This window comes from Dipodomys spectabilis, unplaced genomic scaffold, assembly GCF_019054845.1.
Source record: "Dipodomys spectabilis isolate Male_0828 unplaced genomic scaffold, ASM1905484v1 ptg000221l, whole genome shotgun sequence".
In the NCBI taxonomy this organism is placed as follows: domain Eukaryota; kingdom Metazoa; phylum Chordata; class Mammalia; order Rodentia; family Heteromyidae; genus Dipodomys; species Dipodomys spectabilis.
The window spans coordinates 1,064,749-1,079,420 of record NW_024870898.1 but is presented as its reverse complement, the minus strand read 5'-3'; the positions used below and the strand labels follow the sequence as shown (position 1 = coordinate 1,079,420).

The 14,672-nt window shown below is 38.7% G+C and overlaps 1 protein-coding gene across 2 annotated transcripts in view; it reads right to left on the bottom strand.

Annotated features, from left to right (window-relative positions):
- Fhl1 (four and a half LIM domains 1) overlaps positions 1–14,672 on the bottom strand; it is a 66,921-nt gene that overhangs the window by 37,392 nt on the left and 14,857 nt on the right. For both annotated transcript variants that reach the window (XM_042697530.1, XM_042697529.1), the window contains exon 2: positions 7,677–7,746. The gene's annotated coding sequence lies outside the window, so the exon portion shown is untranslated. The remainder of the gene's footprint in view (positions 1–7,676; positions 7,747–14,672) is intronic.

Here is a 14,672-nt window from a genome sequence, read left to right as displayed (position 1 = left end):
GACACTAGGAAATGGAAAGACCTCCCATGCTCCTGGATAGGCCGACTTAATATAGTAAAGATGGTGATACTTCCAAAACTAATATACAAATTCAATGCAATTCCTATTAAAATCCCAATGACGTACATCACTGAAATACAGAAAACAGTCCAAAAATTTATATGGAACAACAAAAGACCTAGAATAGCCAAAACAATTCTAGGGGATAAAGACAATATGGGAGGGCTATCCATGCCGAACTTCAAACTCTACTACAGAGCTATAATCACAAAGACAGCATGGTACTGGCACAAAAACAGACCCGAAGACCAATGGAACAGAATAGAAGATCCAGATATAAATCCACAGGCCTACAGCCAGCTGATATTCGACAAAGGAGCCAAAGACATACAATGGAAGAAACACAGCCTCTTCAACCGCTGGTGCTGGGAAAACTGGGCAGCCACATGCAGAAAACTAAAAGTGGACCCCAGCCTATCACCATGCACCAACATCAACTCAAAATGGATTAAAGACCTTAACATTAAACCTGAATCTCTGAAACTACTGCAGGACAGAGTAGGAGAGACACTTGAACTAATAGGCACAGGAAGGAACTTCCTGAACAGAGTCCCAGGGTCACAACAAGTTGGAGAGAGACTCGACAAATGGGACTACCTTAAAATAAAAAGCTTCTGCACAGCTAAATCTATCGCAACTAAGCTAGAAAGACAACCAACTAATTGGGAAAAAATATTTACCAGCAATATATCAGACAAGGGGTTAACATCCTGTATATACAGGGAACTCAAGAAACTAATCCCTCCCAAACCTAACAAACCAATTACTAAATGGGCAAGGGAACTAAAGAGGGACTTCTCAAATGAAGAAATAAAAATGGCAAAGAAACACATGAGGAAATGTTCATCATCCCTGGTGGTGAAGGAAATGCAAATAAAGACAACCCTGAGATACCACCTTACCCCAGTCAGAATGTCCCACATCCACAAATCAGCCAACGACAAATGCTGGAGGGGATGTGGAGAAAGAGGAACCCTATTACACTGCTGGTGGGAATGTACACTTATACAACCACTTTGGAAAGCAGTCTGGAGGGTCCTTAGAAAGCTAAAGATTGACCTCCCTTACGACCCAGTCATACCACTTCTAGGCATCTACCCTGAACAACAGGAACCAATATACAAGGACACGTGCACCTCCATGTTTATTGCAGCACTGTTCGCAATAGCTAGGATATGGAAACAACCTAGGTGCCCCACCACAGATGAATGGATCCAAAAATTGTGGTATCTATACACAATGGAATATTATGCAGCCATTAGAAATGACAAAATAATGGCATTTGCAGGGAAATGGATGGAGCTAGAAGGAATCATGTTGAGCGAGGTAAGCCAAGAACGAAGAGACAAACGGTACATGGTCTCCCTCATAAGTGGATGCTAAATCCAAAAGGTTAGGTGATACGACAAAACTAACAGGACTTAAGAAACAAAGAACTCCCGCTCATCTGGTTGAACCACTACTAAATATCCTCATGCTGCTGATCACAAATATGGTATATAACATGTGAACACTGTTATATATTACAGACTGTGGTAGACAATTTGCTCCAGAGAAGTTAGAATGAACTTGTGACTTTGAAATTATGTAATCATTTAATCACAATCAAAAAAAAAAGAACCTCGGGGAAGGGAGGGAGGGAAGGGATGGTAGGGGGAAAACAATGGAGGGGGTAACAATGTTCAAGAGGAAGTGTACTCATAACCTCACTCATGTAACTGTAACCCTCTGTATAGTAGCTTTACAATTAAAAAAAAAAAAAAAAAAAAAAAAAAAAAAAATAACATGAAATTTGTAATAAGGAACATTTTCATCTTTTCTTGAAACAGTTTCTTTGTTAGAACACTACCTTGGTCTCCTACTTCTCAGTAAAGGATTACTGGATTCAAGGGTACTAATGTGTGACTTTTGCCATATAGTGCCAAGCAATATTACAAAAGGCTTTGTACCAACTTATTCATCAGCCAGCTAAGTAAGTATAGATCTGTTTCAAGGTAGTCATATTAGCACACAGTTTTGTTTTACAGACATGGCAGTTTAAAAATGTACTTTGAAGATTCTTTACTTTTGCTGGTCCTGGGGCTCAAGCTCTGAGCCTGGCCACTGTCTTTGAATTCCTTTTTACTCAAGGCTAGCACTCTACCACTTGAGCCACATCACCACTTCTGACTTTTTTCTGTGATTAATTAGAGATTAATTAGAGTCTCACAGGTTTTCTTGCCCTGCCTGGCTTCGAATAGCGATCATCAGATCCCAGCCTCCTGAGTAGCTAGGATTACAAGCATAAGTCACTGCCGCCCAATTTGAAGATGCTTAATTATGCCTACCGTTATGCACCAGTAAGGATAATTTTTGCATAGATTTATTTACTTTGTAATATAATGTAAAAGTCTTCTACCTAACTGCCTACTGGAGAATTAATTAAGGCAATAGTTACAGAACATTTGCCTTCTTGTAGGTCTATGTAATTCTTTTCTCACACTTTAACTGAGTTCTGCACATAATAGAGAAATTCGTTATCTTTTTATACAGGAAGCAAATTTTTCCTACAAGACTTCCTTGTCATGTTAATATAATTTTTCACAGGACTGTATATATCGAATCTAATGATTTTTAATGCTCTTTGTTTTTTTCTATCATTTTATAGCTACACCTAGCAATTTGGTAATTATTGCTTTCTGTGGTTTTTATTTTAAGCTTTCTAAAAGCTCTATATACTATTCTATAATAAAAACTAATTTATACTTTATGATTCTTGTAATTTAATATATCTAGCTTTTCTACCAGAAGCATACATTATAGGACATGAATTTAAATATAAAATTACCCTCCACACGTGTTATATTAAAAAAATATTTGATTTTTTCCACCATCCTTGCTGTAACTAAAAGTGAATCCAGGTTTATCTAACAAGATCTGTCCCAAATTTCTCTTACATTTTTCTCATTTTGTTCAGACCAAATTAAAAATGATGTTTTCATATGACTTTTTTTCTTTGAACTGCTTTAGGACATAATCTTCTTATTACTAGAGATGTAGCTGGTTTAGGATACAATTTTCTCATTGTTAGAGATAGGGCCTCAGATTAGCAGCAATATAACCTGGTGCTGGTTTTAACTTCTGAATCTCAGGCCTTCTTCTAGACATTTGCAGCAAAATCTGCACATTACAGTTTGAGAAATGCTGCAGGAAACCCTTGAAATCTTCTAGAGTAAGATTAAACACTGACACTCATGTTGTAGTCTCCTCTTTTTTTTTTTTTTTAAATGCTTCTGTATCTTTTGGATAACAGATCACTTTTTTTTTTTTTTTTTTTTTTTTGCCGGTTGTGGGGCCTGAACTCTGGGCCTGTGTGCTGTCCCTCAGATCTTCAGCTCAAGGCTAGCTCTCTGCCACTTGAGCCACAGCGCCGCTTCCGGCTTTTTCTGCTTATGTGGTGCTGAGAATCGAACCCAGGGCTTCATGCATGCAAGGCAAGTGCTCTACCACTGAGCCACCTTCCCAGCCCGTAGCCTCCTCTTAATCAAGTACCATCAGTAGGTATGGTACCCGTAAGGTGTTAACCTTCGCCACTCCCTGTACTGAGACTTGAACTCAGGACCACCATTTAAGCACATCTCCAGCTCTAGCAAGCTCATCTTCTCTGGTAAAAATGAGCGTAAGTTTTCAACCTCAATTTAATCTAGACCTAGAGTTGGAAAGTCACATGCCTGGGTGTGTATAACATTCCAATAATGGCAACAGACCCTTAATCCTTAGTGTCAAATAAACTGTAGACAGTACTTGAGACTGAAGCACACCTGAGCGTTTGTTCTCTATCTAAAGGAACAGCAGCAGTTTGTGGCTCTAGATTAGGCTAGCCAAACAGGAATACAGGCTTAATGTTGCCAAATTGTCTGATATTTCAAAAATAAGTCATATTTTTTAAACTGTGAAATCTCTCCATTTTTCAATACTGGCAATTGACTTGGAATTTAAAAGAATGCCTCTGTGTGCCAGATTCAGCCTACTAGTTTGAGACTTTAGCTCTAGACTGGTGATTTCCAAAGTATTTGAGCCTAATTCATCTGTGCCCATGTACACATATGTACTACTAGTGCCCAAGGACGGGTCACATCAATATAAATGATACTCATCAAATCACGATGACTGTCTTGTAAAATAATTTAATTTCTGCATACTAAAAGCTATCAAATCAATAAGGAAAATTACCATATGTCAGCAATACAAACATTTCCTAGATGTGAAATGTGTTTAATTAATTAACAATATTATCATGACTACAGTACAAATACTACAGTACAATATGTTGTGTTCAAGTTAGTATTCCAAATAATTCCACAAAAAAGGCAGCCAAATGGGATAATATCTAGTTTCTATTATAAAGTTTATCTAAGATATAATGCTATATTAAACTTAAAATAGGACACACTATCACTTCAGAAAACACATCCTCCTGTGGGAACTGCAAAGTCCATTTTCCTCAACTATTCAATTATAAACAAATGTTTAAAAATAGTGTGAAATGGTTTATATTTGTGTTCATTTGAGGGTGTTTTGTGTCAGGCACAGCTGCATCGTCAACCATTACCACAGACTTTGTTTTTCCATGATTATTGGAGGTGGCATAAATCACAGGCTAAAGGAACAAACTAGAAATAGAGACTTAAATTGTTTACTCCATTGGAGGCAGCATTATTTTTAAAAGAGTAAAAGCAATGTTCAATGTCTTCTTCCAAAATGTACTGTTCTTTTTGTTTTGTACCCCACCACATTCCTGTCATGACAATCTGGAAGGAGTAAGAAAGGAGGGAAGGGAGGGAAGAGGGGATCCTGAGAGGAGTGAAAGAAAGGAGAGAAGGGAAAACAGAGAAAAGGGAGGAGAGAAGAGAGAATGGGGGGAGAGACAGAGGGGAGGTAATGAGGGAGGGGGAGAGGAGAAAGCAGGAGAAAGGGAAGGAAGGAAGGACAAAGAGAAGGGACAGAGGGAGGGAGGGTGAGAGGCGGGCAAAAGATACAACTGTATAAACCTATGCTTTTGTCACAGTAAAACAGATTTTAACACATTCAACTTAATTGACTCACTTGAGAACCTCTTTGCTCTAAAACAATGTTAAAATGTTTGTTATGATTTTTACACTGATAAAGCACACCAAAGTTACAGAGTGCTGTGGAATTCCTACTAAGTGCACTGGAGGATGTTAAAACATGTTTAAAGTATCCCATCTGTTTCTATGCAAAAATTAAAATAAGATATTAGAAGGGCACAGAGATAAAATCTTCACTCTTGAGATGAGCACTTTAGGATCCCTCAGCACTGTAGGGTGTCAAGAGTCACGTGCTTGAAGAAAAGGTATTACTCTTCTCTTTGCCTGTAGGGAGTTGGATCTAAGACTTTTTACAATATAAGTGTTTCTATTATTTGTATGTGCATGTGCCAATACCACAATTAAGTTCAGGGCTTCATCCTCTTGCTGGGCTTTGTTGCTCACAACTATTGCTCTATTATCCAGTCTAGCATCTTGCTAGTTAATTGGAGATAAGAGTGTTACTGACTTTTCTGCCCAGGCTGAGTTTAAACTACAATCCTCAGATTTCAGCCTCCTAATTAGCTAGGATTAGAGGTGTGAGCCACCAGCATCAGCCTTCTATGACTTTTTTTGGTGTAAGTTTGAAGACAACTGAGCTAGGTAGAGGTTATCTATGAATGAGAGCTAAGGCAAAAATCAAACTGAAGATGAGTCACCTCAGCAGGTGAAACTTTTATCATGGTTTAGAGCCCCATGTCCTGGGTAGCACATCTAATGACCACCATAATTAATAAAGTTGAGAAAATTCAGATTAAACCTTTCTAAAATTTTTCCCTATTTTTATTAATACAATTTTTATTTTTATGAGTAAAATGTTTATTCCTTAAGGTTTAATATATTCAGGCATTTGAGTTATATACAAGTTGACCATCCCTAATCCAAAAATCCAAAAAGCTCAAATGATCCAAATTATGAAAGTGGGTGCTGACATGTCCACCAAAATTGGGAAATTCCACACCTAATCCTGTGGGACAGGTCAAAATCAAAACAGAGGCACACTAACATATTGTGAAAACTATGTGAATAAAGTGTATATGAAGCATATGTAAACTTTCTGTTTAGACATAGGTTTGTGTCTCATTATGCATATGCATATGCAAGTATTTCATCCAAAAAATGACTGATCCCATGGTTTCAAATAAAGGATACTTAACCTGCATTGTAAAATCTGTGATGAGTTCTGTAGCTGTAGACCTAGTGTACCTAGTGAATATCTATGGCAATTGAAAGGGGAGTAGGTTCACTGAATATCTGTGTGGGGTGGGACAAGATAGAAGAAGTACAGACCAATACAAACATAGCAACCTTCTCATGGATGAAAGTAGAAATCCTGACAAGCACTGGGTTGACTAAAGTCACATCCCCTCTTGTAAACATGTGGAGACTAAGGAACAATCATTCTCACAATGTGACAGGATGAACCATTTTTTTAATTTTCAAAAATGAAAATAATACTCAGGAGGCTGAAATCTGAGGATTGAGGAGGGTCTGAAGCCAGCCCAGGCAGGACAGTGTGTGACACTCATGTCCAACTAACCAGCAAAAAGCCAGGAGTAGACCTGTGAGTAAAGTGGTAGAGTGCTAGCCTTGAGCCTTTTTATAAAGCTAAATGAAGGGAGGTGAAGGGTAAACAAAGGAGGAGGCTGCAATGCTTGGTAAGAAATGTATGCATTATCCTGCCCATGTAATTGTAACCCCTCTGTACAGTATGTTCTCAAATAAAATAAAATTAAATTAAAAAAAAATAAAGCTAAATGACAGAGCCTAAGCCCTGGGTTCAAGCCTCAGGACTGGCACAATACAAAAGAAAAAGTGTATGTCCCTTCTCTCAAGGATAGAAATGAGCAAACTTGGCAGTACAAATCACCTAGAGTACAAATCACCCACTTAAGCTAACTGAAAAGGACAACAGAGGATGGTTATATTAAAAGCAAGTCTGGGCAATCTGGTTGTATATACCAATGCGGCAGTGCTACCTCTGAACTTGAGGGCAAATTAGAAAACCAATTTTCTGGCTAGCGCATGTTAACATGGCCAAGCAGCACTCTTGGGCTTTGCCATCACAAGAGTTTGCAGTGGCAGCCCTGCACCTTGACTTCTTCCATCAGGGAAAGGGGAAGGAGTTTCCTGATGGTCCATCAAAGCCACATAACCTTTTCTAGTCACCAGCAGGAGTCCTCTCCCTCCCATCCAAGCAACTGTTCCATGTAGCTTTCCTGCTCTCTACTGTTCATACTGCCACATGAGCAAGTCTCTCTTTTCAAGCAAACCTTCTAGCAGTTCTGTTGTGTCTGGCACATTCACTTTTTATGTCCCTGAATTCAAAGCAAAGGAGGTTTTCCCTTGGAAAGGCACTCCCCAGAGAGCTAATATTTAGGGTAAGCAGTAATATTGGTCAGGCCAATTAAAATAAACCCTCTTAAACCTCCTGGATGAATAAAGCTCTTTATACAATGCCACCCCTAACACCACAAATTGGAAGGTTGGAGATCTGCTTAAGAATTTGTAGCAATTAGGAAAACGTACCTCACACTGGATGTGTGAACAGAATGGATTCGGCAAAGTCTGGGCACAGTTGAGAACAGCTTCCCTTTGCCTAAGTTAGGGAAAAATGAGCAATGTTACCTTTTTAGAAGAAAAGTCAGAAATTCTTTGAAAAACACAACTTCCTTTGAAATGGCTCATGGTAACACATTCTACTTTGTATTTACAACCTTAAGAGTTAAACAAGAACTGCCAAGATGTTTTGCATATTTTTCCAAATGTCTGTTTATCATATAACATTAGCACTGGCAGCGGATCTGGCTCCCTCATTATCAAGCTGTATTAGCTCAAACACTCAGCATTGTTAGGGGAGTGAGCTCATGGCCTATTTCGGTTTTAAATTAACATTTGGCAATCACCCGAGTAATCAAAACAAATGACTCAGTCATTTAGAATAGATTTATTAGTTGAGTTCCCCTTTTCTCTCCTCTTCTAACATCTTTAGAATATCTTGCCACAGGAGGGCTTGGTCCCAGCCAGAATGTAGAACACAAGTCACCAGAGGAATATTTAGAGGTGTTGCCATGGAGATGAGGTACACTGTGACCACTGAAGTTATCTCCAATCAACAACAGGATTACAATGCAGGCTAGCAGGCAGACATCCCAGTGTTGATGATTCTGTAGCACGAGGAAACAAGTGCGCATTATGCGGTTCCCATCTCAGACACGAATACAGTCCCAGCAATGAGTTGCCCTCCCTACAGGCCCATACGTTTATTACCTTCTGCCTTACACCACCTTGCAAACAAAAACTGAGAAAAAGCTAGCTCCCTGAGAACCTTGTCTGAGTTGTTTTGCTTGTTTATTTTTATTTGGGGGTGCTTAGGAGTTTAGCTTTTTTTCAAATTGGTGGTCTCACTGTAGTCCAATTGGCATGGTATTTCAATCCTCCTGCCTCAGGCTGAGTGGTGAGATTACAGATACTCTGACATACAGCCCTGGTGCCTAGCTCCCGTTTTTACACTAAGCTCAGCCTGGTACACAGAGGCCTCTCTAGAAGGGCTAAGAGAAATAGGGAAACCATAAATCAAAGATTCTAACCTACCTTAAACCCTCATCTCTCTACTTATTATTTCCAGGCTGATCCTCAAACTGTCAGTGGCTATAGGTTTTTTTTAAATTTTGATGTGCTGGCCAAGAAAGAGGTAGCCCAGTTAGTTTTAATAGGCTAATAATGGATTCATCTTTTTAAGTGATCTTAATGACAACTGTCATCGTTGAGAACAACTGTTTTGAAGTCCAGGTGGATAAATCTGTTGACTAAAAAATAGGGTTCTTCTTGGCCAGGTCAAAGCCAGGAGGATGGCAATTTTGTGCGATTAGTGCTAAAGAGCTAGAAATTTTTTTGTTACTTGTGGAGCTTGAACTCAGGGCCTGAGCACTGTCTCTGAGCTTTTTTTGCGTAAGACTAGCACTTTGAGCTACAGCTCCACTTATTATTTTCTGGTTTGGAAATAAGTGTCTCATGGACTTTCCTGCCTGGTCTGGCGTCAAATTGCAATCCTCAGATCTCAGCCTCCTGAATAGCTAGGATTATGGGTGTGGCCACCAGAGTGTCCAGCAAATGAATTCAAGGGAATGCCTTCTAGTCCTCCTCCCACCAACACTTAAGTAGAGACAAGATTTTCCTATTCTATCATATAAATGCTATCTGTCATGTTGTACCTTGTTTGTAGTACAGGGATTTAAGTTTCTTGGTTGCAAAGACAAATACCAGCCAGATGCTGGTGGCTCACGCCTGTAATCCTAGCTTCTCAGGAGGCTGAGATCTGAGGATCACAGTTGAAAGCCAGCCCTGGCAGGAAAGTCTGTGAGACTCTTATCTCCAGAAAACCGAAGAGGCATTGTAGCTCAAGTGGTAGAGCGCTAGCCTTGAGCTGAAGAGCTGAGAGACAGAACCCAGGCCCAGAATTCAGGCCCCCATGATTTTAAAAAAAAAAAAAGACAAATATCTCTCCCGTTTCTACTTTCTAGTATTTGGTATGGCTTAAAAAAAAAAAAAAAAAAAACAAACTTTGCTTAGCTTTACCTCTCACCACCCTCACTCATTCATACAGAACTCCCTGTTGTTAGAAGATGCCACATCCTTTCACACAGCTACAGAGGGAATGCAGCATGGCACACCTGTTCACAGCCAGGGTGCCAGGGTAAGATTGCAGGTCAAACACTGGCTTCACCTTCTATTTAGCTGCCCTCCCCGAGTCTCATAATGGTAACTACTTTACAGAAGCAAAAAGTACACACAAAACATGAGGCTATGCCTTACATACACAGGTACTTGCTGAATGTTAGGTATGAAAACTATTACTTATAGCAGGCTATCATTATCAAAATGCTATCCACTTTGGATCAAGCACTTGACACTTAAATGTGCTCCTTTTTACATTTTATCCCAATTTGAACTTCAAAGCTGAAACTCTCAAACCCTAGTCTTAATATCCTATTTCATCTTACCCTCATAGAATTGATTTTCCCTAGAGGTATACACCCTTCATGCTCAGTTCCACTGAAGGAAACTTCTTTTTTTTTTTTTTTTATAGTTAGTATTCTGCTGTTTTTTTTTTTTTTTTTTTTTTTTGGGTCCGGTCGTGGGCCTGAACTCTGGGCCTGGGCGCTGTCCCTCAGCTCTTCAGCTCAAGGCTAGCACTCTACCACTTGAGCCACAGCACCACTTCCGGCTTTTTTCTTTTTGCTTATGTAGTGCTGAGGAATCGAACCCAGGGCCTCGAGCATGCAAAGCAAGCGCTCTACCACTGAGCCACCTTCCCAGCCCTGAAGGAAACTTCTTTAACTGAAGATCTAGACTGTCTTTCTTCCTAACAGCAAGAACTCAGCCCTGCCAATGCCTTCTATTCTTTCAAGGCAGGGAAGTTGCTTTTTAAGTAACTAGTCTAGTTCTTTTTTTTTTTTTTTTTTTTTTTTTTGTAATTACCTACTAACCCTGGCTATCCCTTTTAGAGAAGTACTTGTATCTCATGTTCCCTGATACCCTGCAGAGGGCAGAAGAGGGCAAGAACCAATGATCGAGGAGGCAAAGCTCTTACTTGGGGTTCAACTGTTCTATAGTTCATGATTTCTCCAACGAGAACAAATCCAGAAAGGATAAAAAAAAAAGTACAGTGTGATTTGTACTAAAAGTATGTTTCCATTTCACTCTATTCCCAGTACTAGTGTGTTGCCCTGAATGTTAGTTGGGGGTGTGAGAAGAAACACTCACAGAAGGCAATTTGTGTGTGCATTTTTAAAATCTACAGTATGTAACTGTGGCTCTGACTAGGCATAATACAAATTGAGTTAACAAAATTACACAAGACAAAGAATAAAAGCAGAACAGTAGCCAAACACACTGAATAAAAAATTAAGCAATCGAAAGCTAAAGACTCAAAATCTTGAGAGTCAGATATACTTCAAAATAAGCCATGTTAATCTTACCACACCCTGAACAAATTAATAAGTGAAATAAAGACACACCACTTATGTTGTTCCAGATTAAGCAAATGGTTTTGTTTGACTAATATTTAATACAATCACTTTCCGTAGGTTTAATGAAAGCATTCTGCTCCTGGACACAGATGAGCCTTTCACTACTTATACCCAAGCTTAAATGATCCCCAAACCACCAACAGATTGGGTGGCAAATAAAATCCAGAGACAATACTGTCAAAGAACCTAAGACCAGCTGAATCAATCAAAATGGATGATCTCCACAGATGCACAGTGTCGTCTAGATGCTTTGAATGTGGTTGTCATAGCAACAGCTCCTTAATCATGTCCTTCAGAATATTCTCTTCCACCTAAGAAATCAAAGGAGTAAACCCTGAACATCTTAATTGGGTAATTTGTGATGGTAACAGGTAGCTCAGATTTCTCATTTACCCTACTTCTGTTACTATGAGTGAGAAATACTACCATTAAAAACACATTCTCCATGGTATCACAAAAAATTCTAAATACAGCAGCAAAAACCATGGGTTTCTTCCCTTTAGCAGAACTGATAACTGGCTTGCATCTGGGCAAATAATGTATTAAAAATAAGCGGCTCAGAAAGGTATCTCATTTTTAATAATTTCAACATATTCAAGACCTGCAACACAATCAAATCTTCAATAAATGAAGGAAAACAAGAAGGATATTAATGATTATACAAACATACAAAAGTCCAATTTTGCATCCTTTTAATAAGATGATACACAGTATATCTGTTGATGTATTCCCTCCTCCAGAAGATGATTTATTCCACACGTTTCTACATTTACTTTATAGTCTAACAATATGATTCATCCTTTTCAGCTTTGAAAAGGCTGTATTTTTTAAAAGGTAACTACTAGATGTACTGCACATTGAAAGTTGTGATCAGTCCAGATTTCTCTGAGGATTTTTGCAGTTCCTTCAGAAAACTAAAAAGCACACAGATTTACGAAAGCTAATGTTATGTGCCGGTTTTCACTTTGCATTGGAATAGATGTAAGCTTCTAAAACATAAATCTGCTCATACAGGTTTCCAAACTAGTAAACAACTGTCTTTTCTCCTGAATGTGGCATGATCTACAAAGTAACAAAAGGTAGAAAGGTGAGCGGTATCTCCCTACCATTCTCCAAATAAATACCAAACAGCTATTTTCATTGGCCATTTCTTGATGTAAACTTAAAAAACTTTTGGTCATAGAGAAGAAATAAAAATATATTTGCTTATTTTTGACATATTTACAAGTGTTCAAAGCTATCAAAAATGTAATGTAGGAAACTAAACTTATCAGGCACTGGAAAAAAAATCAAAATCACAACAAGATATCCAACAAGAAAAATGGAGTGACAAATATTTGCAAATGTCAAAAGGCAAAACTTTGAAATTCTTGTCCTTTGCCCTAATGTTCAATGATAGTTTTGTTTTAAAAATAGAGAGATTGATGCCCTTTCGATGAGTATTACAGCAGCTCCCAAATAAAACAAATAATAAAATAAAAATTCACTTAATTAACTAAGAGCCTTGAATTATTCACTGCCAAGTTTAAAACTTTCCCACCACTCCAAGCATTCTTTGAGAAAAAAAACAACATTTTTTCCCTCTGACTTAATGATCATGGTTAACTTTTTAGGTGAGTCTAATTTCCTATTTTTATATATCTCCCTGTAGGCCCCCGAATTAAAAGTAAATCAAAGGAATGAAGGACAAGCAATTGCACAAAACCATATGTAGCAATTTTGATATACATACATACATATATATATGTATATGCCTGAGAGCAACTCATGCACCAAAGTCATCCTAAGACCCATGACTCCATGACCTTCACCAAATTGTCCCCCATTTTTTTCCATCATGCTCTTTTTATCCCCTGTAATTTCATTCCTACAGTCCTAGTTTGGTCAATTACCACTTCACACAAAGACCACTTCATCAGACATCTTATCTTTGGACATGCTTCTTTCATACAGCTGCCAGCTCAGCTCTGGGTCTAGCTGACTCCCCGCCATCTGAGGATCATTGCTGCTACAGAATGATAGATATTTTAATTCACAGTGCTGTGAATTGGCTGCAACTGGGGAGCTAGAGTGGTCAGTGGCAATTCTGCACTTGATAATCTGAAAAGTGTCACCCACCGAAATTTAGGTTTTGAAGCTTAATGGCCAATGTGATTAGTATTAAAAGAAATGTCTCTTATGAGGTGATTAGGTCACAAAGGCTCCTTCTCCACTGAGATTAAGGCCCTTAGAAGTTTCACCTGCATGCAGCCTTCTGGCCTTTTTACCTTCACCATATGCTGAACACATCTTCCAAGTGTCCTATTTGTGCTGACCATGCTTCCCACAGGTGACTTCTACCAGCATCCATGAAACCATGATTTGAAGGCTGGACACTACTGATGGCCTCACCAACCTCCTACATAGTAGTCTAGGACCTCCACTCCTAAGCTTTTCTACCTCTGTTCTCTCTCTCTAGCAGCTCCCACTTTACCCTAATATTCAATAGGTTCAATAGCTTAAATGTTCCTGTATCCTGGAAAATTATCTTTGAAACTTAATCACCAAGGCAACGATATTAAGAGATAAGACCTTGAGGAGGTGATTAAGTCATGGACAAAGGTCTCCTAAGTTGGGTTATAAAACAGCTCCTTTCACCAGAGGATATAGCATTCCTCTGCTCCAGAAGAGGCACCTTCTTGGAAGTGTAGAGCAACCTCACCAGACAACTGAACCTGTTAGTGCCTTCACTCTGGATTTTCAGGTCTCTATAAATTCCTGTTCTTTATTATTTACCCAGTGTTAGGCATTTTGTTATACAACCTTACAAGTTTCTCCAGATTAATCTAATATGCAGCCAACACTGAGAACCACTACCCTAAATGCCTATAGCTCCGAGTTGTCACACTTTAGTGGTGATCAAAATTTCCTGAGGGGTGGAAGGGGGCTTGTTAAAAGTACAGTTGACTGGGCTCTATACCCAGAATTTCTAGGGGTTAGGGTAGAGCTTACAAGTTTGCACTTCTATTAAGCTCCTAGGTGATGCTCTTGCATCTGTCCAAGGATTCCACTTTGAGAAATCATTATCTATAGTCATAATTAGTATAATTACACAATATAAATGGATGTACCAGATAAGAGTAATTACATGTACAGAACTTAAAACCAGAACTGTTTCAGTTTTTCATTTTTTTCCGATTTTGTAATGTTTGTGTAAACTAGAATTTGAAAAATCCTAATCCGAAATCTGAAGTGTTTCCAAATCTAAATATTTTAGGGAAGTTCAATGTGTACAACTCACTTGGCAAAAGCAAATGTGCCATCGTCTTAAATCTCTTCCACATTTGTTTATAAGCCAATCACAGAATGTCTTAAGAGATGATCTAGTCCAATTCTCTTTTTATAAACTGAAGCCGTGAGAGGCAAGTGATTTGCCCAGAGCATCAAATGATACTGGCCGAACTCCAACTAGGATTCAAAGGTCCCCCCTCTCTGCTCTGTTCAGTTCAATACT